This window comes from Danio aesculapii, chromosome 24 (genome assembly GCF_903798145.1).
Source record: "Danio aesculapii chromosome 24, fDanAes4.1, whole genome shotgun sequence".
Classification (NCBI taxonomy): Eukaryota; Metazoa; Chordata; class Actinopteri; order Cypriniformes; family Danionidae; genus Danio; species Danio aesculapii.
Genome location: NC_079458.1, coordinates 26,886,388 through 26,898,933, shown reverse-complemented (window position 1 = coordinate 26,898,933; position 12,546 = coordinate 26,886,388). Strand labels below are relative to the sequence as shown.

The following is a 12,546-nucleotide window of genomic DNA, read 5'->3' as shown; positions in this document are numbered from 1 at the left end:
TTCCTGAAGATAAATACCAAAAAAAAACGCCACTGGAATAACTACAGAAGTCACCCTCATTGATCTCATATTAAGTATGAGCTCGCGATGACATATGATGATGTGTGCAGGTGCTGTCCCATTTCTTAGGGGGAAATTCTAAAGCCCTTCTCCTTCACACTCTAAAAATAGAATTGGGATTGGGCCTAAGTGTAACATTTACAGTGATGGCCATGTATACAGTTTTACAGTACAGTAACATCCATTCAGGACCGATGGCAATTTGAAACCTGGACTATTGTTTGGTACTCAATGAACATTAAGCTTGACAGAAGGTTTTGAAATAATACCTTGTTATATTACAAGTGTGATTGGTTAAAAGTTTTGTATTAAGATATTTGAAAATGAACACCTTATGAAAACATTACCAAACCATTGAAAAAAGTGTACTATGAGGAGTTTATTGTGGTAAAAAGCAGCTAATGGTGTAAAAAAATGCTTTTCTTACTTGTAGTTTTTGGCTTGTTTATAAAACCAAAAAAATTGTTAAAGCAAGAAGCATTTACTAGACAAGCAAAGCATATTATCTTGTTTTCAGAAATAATTAGTTAAAATTAAGAGGGTTTTTCCTTAAAACAAGTAAAATAACCTACAAAAATAATGTTATTTCAAAGCAAAAACAAGGTTATTTTGCTTACTCCATTACCAGATTTTTTGGCTTGTTTTAAGGAAAAACTCACTTTATTTTAACATTTTATTTCTGAAAACAAGAAAATATATTTGCTTGTCAAAGCTTGGTTCAGGAATTTGTAGATATTTGGACTAGAAACAAGACAAAATCTCTAGTATTTTTTGCAGTGGTGTTAATAGTGAGAATTGTACCTTAAAATAAATAAATAAGAATAATTAATTAATTCCTCTTAACTCACAGTGCATTAACTAATGTTAACAAGCACAACTTTGAATTTTAAGTAACTGTTGAAGTGTGATTAATAAATGCTCTACTAGTATTGATTATTCTTAGTTTAAACTAGTAAAGAAATAAACTATCATTAACATTATTTTAAAAAGTCATCATCGATTCTACTCCTAACACCATGTTTACAGTCTGATGGACAAACAAACATGAGGCTGATTTTTATTCTATTCAAGTTACGGCTGGAATGGTACACACAGTGTTCAAGAGGGAATTCACTTTCTTTACTTGACATGTCCAGACATTAATCTTCCTGACAAAATAACAAGCTACAGCGGCGCCAGGGTTTAAAATGAGCGTGGAGTAACGCAAGCGCAGGCTTTTATTTAGACGAGCGTGCCGAACTTCATGAAGCTGCCCTGTCGCTGTGACGCTCATTCATCAGTGCAGAGACACAGCGGCGGTTGCAAACACGCACCACTGAGCCTTCTGTTGGACAAGCTCACAATGACGCTCACAACAAAAGCATCTGCTAATTTGGAAAAGGTGAATGATATGATGCCACGATGGGCTTATGAACATAATGGACTAACATTTAAAGTCATGTAAATGTTTTATCACATATTTAAAGGGTGAAATAATTTCAATTTTAGAGAAGATTGCAAATGTATTTTTCATTTGATTTTGTTTTATGTATCTTGAAATACAAAATTGAAAGATTAAAAGTCTAAATCACTCTTTTGTTCATTTCCTTTTTCTGTGTAGAACATTATTCAATCTTTAATTGTTATTTATAGGGTATTCAAATGGTGCTCACTCTAGATGAGCTCACAAAGCTGTAGGAATTTTTGTTGATAAAGCATTTATTAACATACAAAGTAACTAATACTATATGCCTGAAACAAAAGTGGTCTAGATGTTCACTTTAATAATCATTAACCATTTAATAATCAACAACTCATTCTGGATTATCTTAAATGAGTGGTTAAATGTTCTTTAACAAATGGTTTATAATTAATGCAATGCTTAATTTATTAATAAAACTTTATAAGTATGAAAATATAATAATTAAGTGCATAATATGTGTGCTTTTATGTGGAGAACAAAGTATTTGTAGATAAGTAAGTAGTCTAATCTGCTTACCAATGTCTATTAATGTAGAGTTAATGCTTAACAAATAATGAACTATTTGCAAATTTCTAATCATTTGTTAATAATGTGCAGTTTTTTATAAAGTGTTACCAAATATTGTCATTATTTTGCAGAACACAGTAAGATGATGAAATAAATTATTATTCATACAGGTTTCAAACAACATGAGCGAGAGTAATTGTTAACAGAGTTTACATTTTGCGGGGGAGCTATTCCTTTGAGAACTAGTCATATTTTAATATGCATAAGCAACTATATTTATCGAGTCATAGGTTAAAATTCCAAAAGTGGACACTGGACAGGGCTGTATGTTTGTCTGACTAATATAGTATATATGAAGACAGTACTTCAAATTAGATCTGCATCACTGACTGGTCAAGCTATAGGCACAGAAATGGCACCTTATTTAGTTCTCTTGATCTTTTTTATAAAAAAAAAAGAAAATGAGTCAGTTCTGTTGAGTGACTTCCAATTGTCTCTGAGTTATTTTTTAGTGAATCAAAAACAGTTTAAGTAATTAACATTTAATAAAAATTAATAAAACTAACTTACACTATAGTAGGGCTGCACAATATATAATTTCAGCACCGATATCGCAATATGTGTATTCGCAATAGTCACATTACAGTATCTGCAATGTTGAGCCGGGATTATAGTTTATCAGTAATGAAGACATTGCATTATTCACATTACATTTGATTATTCAATTACTGTACCTGAATATCTGAAAACTGGACAGACAGCCAGAAAACCATAAAGCACTGCTAATTACACTTTTATCTTTGTTTTTTATCCAACAAACGTCATTTATGCTTGCAATTAGTTTGATTCACTCCGCTACAAAAATATCCCAGCAAATCTAAATAATGATGTCATTCAAAATAGATCTATTCAACCCAGATATAGCAAAATTCATGTGGCTCAAATCAGGCCCACACCAACACTTACATCCGGCCCACATACTGTACCGGATGGAATGATGGCACTTGGGCGGTACGCTCCTGTTTTGGGCCAAAATTAAGCCATAGCAATACCACATATCAGCCAGAATTCAACCGAATGAATCAGAACTGACCCTATTCTGGGCCACAGTTTGCTTTTATTTTGGTCCAGATAGGGCCCACACCAGACACTTACATCCAACCCACATAGCCAGAGTTTACTGTGCTGAATATTTGCCAAATGTGTCCCACATATGTTTTAAGATAACTGGGCCACATTTGCCATATTTTCCCTGGGTCACTTTAGGCTCAGAGCCACATTTGCCAGAGCTTACTGTGCCAAATATTTGCCAAAAGTGGTCCACATTTGCTTTATAATAGCTGGGCCACATTTGCATGTACTGTACAATGTGTGACTGTACAGGCGGGTCAATTCAGGCTCATGTTCATTTTGTTTGGGCTCAAAGAAGACCACCAGTGTCGCATAACTGCTTAAAGTGGCCCACAATTATATGCTATCTGGGAAGCCATCTGCTGAAATTGTATTCATATCGCAATATATATCGCAGAACAATAAACTATTGCAATGTCAAATGTTTCCAATGTCGTTCAGCCCTAGTATATAGTAAAATAAGGCCCCGTTTAGACTGTCAGGTCTTGAAGCCCAATTCCGATCTGTTGCCTATATCAGATTTTTTTGGCCTGTCTCTTTATTTTTTTTTTGCCTGTTTTTGCCTTTTATGTGAAGCTGCTTTGACACAATCTACAATGTAAAAGCGCTATACAAATAAAGGAATTGAATTGAATTGTTTACATGTTCTTTTCATTGTGACCCATATCCAATTCATGTGTTTACACTTGCTATACAATTTACGACGTTGAGCATGCGTTAAAAGTGGGTTCTAGCATCTGCGCCACACTAGCCATGATGGAAGAAATTGTATTTTAGCTCTGCGAACTATGCGAAGTTCGCCTACCTTTAAAATCATTTTGAGGCGGCAGAGAAGGGAAAGGACCGTCATCACAGCTTGCATTTTATATGGTTTATATATGGTGTCCTCCACCATTCAGAGGAATTTGTGGCTACGAGAGAGATCTCAGGTTTGGTGGGAGTAAATTGTGGCGACTGACCACTTTCCTCCTCCATGTTTCCTCTGTTGTTGTTTTTGTTTATCTCCACACATTCTCTTCCTGTTGTCATTAAATCGCGGAGAATTACAGATATATACACTAGATATCGCATACGAACATTGAGCATGCGTCAATAGCGCCTCCACATTTGTACAGTACTCCCAGGACAAATGTCAGTCAACTGCACAAGTCAAGACTAAAGCCAGTGTGAAGATGCTGGACTTTGGCGCTGTGTACAGGTGTTGTAATGAGCAAACAAAGAAAACAAAGCACAAAGACATCACATTTCATAGGTAAAATTTCGTTTTTTATGTTTTTATATGTTACGAACTTTTGTGCTAAACAAGTATTGATGATAATACAGTCACTTAGTTCACTGATTATAAGTAAAGTAGCACCAACTCACAATAAATACTAGGCTTATGCTAGTTTTGTTGTATTAAATAAGCAAACAATGTAAATGAAATATGACAACAAGAGGCTGCGGTGCTAGAAACTTCTATTATTGTCGGTTAAGTGAACGAGTCGTTCATAATGGAGATTCATTCACAAACGAATCGGTGCCTCCGTTATAATGAGAAGTGAACGCAGGAGAGGGAGTGTGTTTCAGAACATGGATTAGATCAAATTTAACAGGGAGGAAGGATAATACATTTCCATGTACACAAACACATGCTCTTTGTCAGCCATGCCTGTGCGATCACTTATCCATGGATGTAGAAAGGTAATGTAAAATTATAATTTTCATGATTAAAAAAAATATTTGCATACTGACCACCAGGAAAACTCCCAACCATATATATATTAATGTGTGTGTGTGTGTATATCTCTGGCTCTGGATGGCCAGTCCTCCACTGCAACTTGGTCCCGCATTTATTTCAAAGGAGCGCTCCCCTGCACCAAAATGGCGGCTCTATTGACACATTCCTTCCAATAGACACCAATAGCATATGCGCCATCTAATGTAAATATCTATGGCGGAGAAGTACATTGTCACAAGTCAATTGATGTATACATGGAATGCCTCAATAAATCCAATCTGCCTGTTTACACGATAGTCACATTGTCACACATCTAATTTATATCTGATTTATTTCCACATATGAAAGACCCACATATGAGCAAAAAATCAGAATGGGTCACATTTAACTGGCAGCTTAAATGAGGCATAATAGTAATAGTTTAGTAAAACTAATTTTATTTTATTTTATTTATTTTATTTATAATCATTTAATTGAATTGGTTTTATTTAGAAATTAGTTATGAGAAATCAGTAAACAACTTCTCCAACCCTTGCAAATGCAATATCATTCTTTGCAATACTTGAACACTGGACAAATTGTCAATTAAAAAGATATTGTATATACATACACGTGTAAAAATTGCATACATGTCATCAGGAATTAATTGTTTGTTTCTTGTTTCACTTATGCAATAATTCATAAGTAACTAGTAACTTACCCTGACAGACTTATTGTGAATCAAAATTCTAACAATAAGATGAGTCTGGACATAAACAACAGATTATCCAAAAAAAACTATTAGCTAACGAAGTGCATCCACAAGATTTTATCTAATTTTTAAAAAAATCTGACATCTGAGATCAAACTCAAATCCTGACACAAGCTATTGGATTGTATTTCCTCCTCATAAGCTCAGTATTTCTATTAAACCTTATGAAAGCGGTTTGTCTGCTTCACCTTTCCTTAACAGAGCCGAGTGTTTTATCTGGAGTTAATTAGAACATACTACACATGTACACTGATCTATGTGTCTCTTTGGTGCTTGAGGTGGAGATCTCTGCAGGTTGTGATTAATCAGGCCTGTGGGGCTGAGCTCACCACTCAACTAAGACTGTCTAGCAGAAGTGCTGTGCCAGCAGCTCTCCATCAATGTGGGGATGATAGGATAGGATTGGGGGATTGCGGGACTGTGCGACTGTGGCTGTGGGGAGAGCAGACACAGTCAAATCATTTATTGTCACATGGCATCCGTGACACTACACCCTTAGAGAATCCCCTTCTGATTCTAAAACTAAGAAGCCTGGTAGCATAGTTGGTCACAATAAACTGTAAAAAAATGCCTGGTTCCACACAATCTTTTTGTGTTTGGACAACATGAAGGAATTAAGTTAACTTATTAGTTTTAAGTGGATTGAACATAAAACAATTCAATTGTATCAAAAAACTCAATAATTGTGTTGTTTCAGCTCATTTTATATAAGTTGTTTGAACAAACAGCAAAGTCTATCACTGGATTTATATTTATGTAATGCTAGGCAATGACAAAATTTTTATACACACTGTAAAAATTGCTGTAAAATGTATATAACCACAATTGCCAGTAATACTGTAAAATTGACAAGTGCACTGTAAATTTTTGATTACAATTTTGCTGTAAATCTACAGCACAACTATAATAGTTCATTTACAGTGCACATGTAAATGTTAGAGTATTACACATGCATAGATTTCCGGTAATGTGTTAAATCCGGCATTTAATACCTTGGAAATGTATAGAATGCCTAAAATCGAATGTCAAAGTATGAAATGATTGCTACTTTATACATTGCCTAGACATTCAATAGAATGCCGAGCTGCCATGTGGCAAAGTATGTAACTGGCCTACCCCCGCCATTTTTCCTGCCACTGATGTTGGCAGTGGCACTTGGGTCATTGTTTGATGAAGGCAATCGAAGCATGTGAGTGTTGAACATTATTATAAGACAGTGTTTTGCTGGTACGAGGTTCCACTACCACAACACAGACAACATTGTAATAAATACTTCAATCTCAGTTCTGCTATTAATGTTTTTCTGATAAGAACATCATATGCTTTATTTCGCATTCCTTCCACTTTAAAATACGTAACGATCAATAAAGGCTTTTGTTGTGCTCTTCTGACACTTTGCCTAAAAGATACTTGTTAATATATTTAATGCCTAAGAATTGAATAGAATGGCTAGGAAAAGTATGCCAAATCTTCACAAAAAATAATATTTCATATTTTGCCTAAAGTCATCAGGAATTCTATACATTTCCTGGGCATTCTGTACAAAACCGGGATTTCACATATTGCAGAAACATACTGTATATACAACATTTTTTAAATTAAAAACAGAAAAAGTGTTCATGTTCATGTGTCAAAATTTTACAGATATTTTTTTACAGTGCACAAAATGTAACACTGATTTCAAAACTATTGTATTGCTGTAAGGTGTATCATGTTGTCCTGTCTTTTATTTTGTAGTTTAGCCTTGTCTAGTTTCTATTTTTGCTTCGTAAGAAAGTCTGTCTAAATGTGATCATCTGAACCCAAGTGCACTTCATTAAAGTGATGCAAAAACACAAATAACAAACAAAATTCATGGCTAGGCATGGCAAAACAAAAAGACTCACCAACAGAAGGTGTACCCAAACACTAGGGATCCTGTGACATGAAAACCAATGAGAAACTAAGCATATGACCACAAAAACGAAGAAGGCAAAAGGCACATGACTAAGTCACAAACGAAAACATGACACAAGTACAAAGAAGCACATGGTAAAGAGAAAAGATGGAAAGGAAAAAGAAAGACAAGGCTAAACTACAAGACAACAAGATTCCAATTGCCCACCTTTATTATAAAAGTACGGCCACACTTTATTTAATGTACAATTTATGTACAATTTACACAATGTCCAAATTGACTTAGACTTTCTGCTCAATAGACCCTTTTCACTTTCATTTTCGAGTTTCTCAGTAGCAGAAGTCGTCATAGTTGGCAAAACTGAGCGCAGTGAATGGAAGAGTACAAAAAAAAAAATATATATATATATATATATATATATATATATATATATATATATATATATATATTTACATTTACATTTAGTCATTTAGCAGACGCTTTTATCCAAAGCGACTTACAAATGAGGACAAGGAAGCAATTTACACAACTATAAGAGCAGCAGTGAACAAGTGCTATAGACAAGTTTCAGGTGTGTAAAGTCTAAGAAGCAAAGCATTAGAAATTTTTTTTTTTTTTTGAGAGAGACAGTACAGTTAGTGGTATAGCCAGAGAGGCAGTTACAGATTAGGAAGAAAGTGGAGACTAAATAGTTGAGTTTTTAGTCGTTTCTTGAAGACAGAAAGTGACTCTGCTGTTCTGATGTAGTTAGGGAGTTCATTCCACCAACTGGGCAGATTGAATGCGAGAGTTCGGGAAAGTGATTTCTTCCCTCTTAGGGAAGCATTTATATATATATATATATATATATATATATATCAGGGGCGTTGCTAGACATAAAGCTCTACTGGGGCACGTGAACCCCCCCCCCCCCCCCCCCCCCCCCCCTTAAAAAAAAAAAAAAAAAAAAAAAATATATATATATATATATATATATATATATATATATATATATATATATATATATATATATATATATATATATATATATATATATATCAATCATATAAAATCGCATAGGAATATCAGTATATTAATATAGGCTTTGCTAAAAGGCTGGTCAAATGTCTTTTTTTACAGAAGCTAACAGACGCACAAGCTGCGACCATGGTGATGAGTCAACAATCGCATATTTTGACTTATTTAAAGTACGATATAGGCTATAGCATATAATAATTTTGTGTAAAGAAGTGTATAAAAAATGTAGCCAATATAAATAACCTCCCTGCTATGTAGCGCATATATAGCCTATATTGTAACCCTTTCAATAGATAGACCTCATCAATGACATATTAAGCATGGACATTTAAAGGACAAGTTATGCTTTGCGCTGTGAGATGCATCCATGACTTTACACATTAAAGTAATAATCAAGTGTGCGCAGGTTATGTACCTTATGGAGTCACTCTCTTAATATTGGATATTGAAGAAGCATAAAATGCTGTTATGAAACAAACTCTCTTATATCTACGGGTGCTGCTATTAATACGCAGATCTCGAGTTATGCTGGTTCAGCCGTTAATACACGGTTCAGGTAATCACAAAGCCAGCTCGCCTACATGATGTTTAATTATGGGTGGGTCGCAGGTGGATAACTTCAATCATTGGTTATGCAGACCACTTTGACTAAAATATCAAATAGTTCAAACGCTTAGATTAAACTAAAGCGAAACTTATTGATCAATGGATGTTTGTCATAAAGAGTGATAATAAAGGCTGCTATTTTATTTTTGATCATGCAGTTAACAAAGATTCAATATTCCAAACTGAATATTTCACTTTTATTTTATTTATATTACGATTGTATTTAACAGACCAGTTTGTGTTTTGGCCGCGGCATATAGCGGACCCTGAGGCACATCGCTTCACTTCAGTTTATTAGTTATTCTTGTTTATTTTGTAAATAACTGACCGACAAAAACTAAGATACAAATTGTACAAAACTAAATTCGTTCAAAGAATATTTTTCTTCCGATGAAAATATATATAATTAATATATATTTTTGTGCGTCCCCATCCGCTACACTGTGCAGTGTTTGTTTAGCTCCACGGGAAAAAGGATTTAATTAATGCTCCTGTAATCGCTGCTACACAAACCCCAGTGATATATTAGCTACATATTTTTATAAATGTCTTTACACAAAATTACTGTATGCTAAAGCCTATAGCCTACTTTAAATAAGTCAAAATATGCGATTGTTGACTCATCACCGTGGTCGCAGCATGCGCGTCTGTTAGCTTCTGTAAAAAAAGACATTTGACCAGCCTTTTAGCAAAGCCTCTATTAATATACTGATATTCCTGTGAAAGTTTGACACTGTAAATTAAACTGAGGAGAGTTTAACTACTTCACAACACTCCGTCACCTGAACTCAGCGCGAGGGCGAAGGAGAAAAGTGCAGCGCTGAGGTAAAATCATATTCTCAAGTCATAATCTTTAAAATAATTATAATTTATAAATAAAAGTATTCTTATTATTATATACATATTATTATTCTTATATACATATTATTATTCTTTTAAATAATCTTAAATGTAACTGGAAAACAATGTTAAGACAACTGGAGTGATGCTAAGATCATTTAAGAAATTACTTTTGCATAAATATTAATTTCATTTTAATGAAATTCTATAGACAATTCAATAAAATACAAAAAAAAAAAAAAATATGTTATAGGATGTTATATTATCTGTTGTAGACTTGACACATGGCAGATAATTAGGTTTATAAAGTCTTTACCTCCCTGACTCGTCATCCCTCCTTTTTGCTTCATACAAAAAAATCTATCAGGAGGCCTGCTCAGTAAGATCACCGTCATATTGTTTAAACTTTAGTTTTGTCCACTTGCAACACAAAAAAAGCTGTTATGTTGGTTTTACAATGCATGAGCGGCGTGTAACAAGCAGGTAGCCGTCTTTTTTGGCGCGCATGTTTACTACCGGGACTCTCAGATCAGCGCGTGCAAGAGGCGCGCCTGTTCTTTGCGCACATGCGGAGATGCGTCAGTTTGCTTTTTGATTAAACACATTGCTTTCACCAGCGTTGGTTCGGTTGCACTTAGAGAATAACGTCTTTATTTTGGAATTACCACTCTTAATAAATACACGCATATGAAGTAAATCATATCTCAATGCATTTACTGGGGCACTGGAGATTTTTACTGGGGCACGTGCCCCAGTGAATTGGGTCTAGCGACGCCCCTGATATATATATATATATATATATATATATATATATATATATATATATATATATATATATATATATATATATATATATATATATATATATATATATATATATATATATATATAAAACAAAAGCAGACATCAATAGCATAGGCTTAGTTATAAACTCAATTGATCTTGAGGCTGTATGCATTTCATACACTACTCTACGTTTTGTGAAAAGATGAAATTGTCTATTGCTCAGCCTTTCTAAGTCTATGCTGGTATCTTTGATGCAAAATTAATTTAAACAGCCAGTTATTCTTTACGCCAATTAAGAAACTTGAATAGGCCTAGACTACTATAATAAAGAAAGTCTGCTGTAAATGTAAGACTAAATAAATTACGATCTACTCTTGACACATGAAAGTGTAAAATCTGCAGCCTACAACAAAGGTGGAAAGTTATTGCGTATCATATTTCACAAACCTTTTACTACAAATTTTGTGTAATTTTGCTCACATGGATAATTGCATATTAATCAGATGATGTCATTACGCTGCTGTGCTGTCAGCCAAACGTTGCATTGCTGATCATGATTTCGAGGATTGATAGATCTGTCCTTCACAACACACGCAGTGATCTCAAATCCATTCATCCAGACATTTTTAACTGATTCGTGAATTTGTTTGAAGAACCAAATGAGCCAGAGATCAAGACTAAAAGATCTAGGATCTGCCAAATCATCTTAGATCATTTAAGCGAGCTACGAAGAACGTTAGTTGGGCTGTTTGAATTGTAGGACAATATGGTGGACAGTTACAGACAGATTATTGGTGTAATGATTGGCCGGATCACCTGTCAGTCAAATTCTGGCTAAGAGTCAATAAAAAGCCCATGAAGTGAAATTCCAGTGTAAATCATGTGTATGCTTTGGTCTCCAACACTTTGTGATGATTTTGGGACTCAAAAAAGTGGCCCTATCACCTCATCCAAACAGCCGACGTTTAAGATTTACCTGCAGAAAGTGCTCCGAAAGCGAGCGAGGACATGAGGATCGGAGCGATATAGGCGGAGAAAGTAGTTCACATTCATTACAGGTCAGCGTTTTGCAACGAAGCGCAAAAGCACTTTAAGGCTCTTTCTTCTTTCAGTAGGAGTATTCACTTGCATGCTTGTGTCTTCTCCTCTTTACCTCTATCTCTTCCCCTCCTCTTTCCATCCGCACGTCCATACTTCTCCTCGCCTTTTAAACTTTAATGCACGAATGTTCTCTTTTGATCATAGTTGTAAATGGTTTTCATTTTAATGTTTAAAACATTGTCTCTTTTATACCATTAGACTGAGGGGTGGAAGGGGGAAACCGTCAGTCATAAATCTTAGATGAGGTGCCTTCTCTAATGCCTGACTAAAAAATGATAGGTTATAAATTTGAGTGCATGTAAAATAGCACGTTTTCCTTTTTGGGAGGAGGAGAAAGCAGCCGAAGATTAAAATAATGCACGGCGGGAAACAGGTTGTCCCGAAGAGACGGACGGATGGCTAAAATAGTGAGATGGAGAAGATGTCTCTAATGGACACAAACATGCATAAATAACAACATGCATCAGAGCGCATCTAGGCTTTTAATAAACACTCACATGGGCTAAATAAATATCTAAAAATTCCCCCGAATTCCCCCAGTCACGATAATGTGCCTTTGGGGCCTGCCTCACATTTCCAAGGACTTTCTTAAATGGACCCTAGAAAGTGCTTCTGCGTTGGAGTGTATTTTAATGCTCCATTAATTGTCTGTCTTAAACCTCTAGGAT

General features: G+C 34.8%; 1 protein-coding gene across 1 annotated transcript in view; it reads right to left on the bottom strand.

The window, feature by feature from the left end:
- The window catches only part of pou6f2 (POU class 6 homeobox 2), a 200,640-nt gene that overhangs the window by 133,412 nt on the left and 54,682 nt on the right, over positions 1-12,546 (bottom strand). The gene's annotated exons all lie outside the window — the stretch shown is intronic.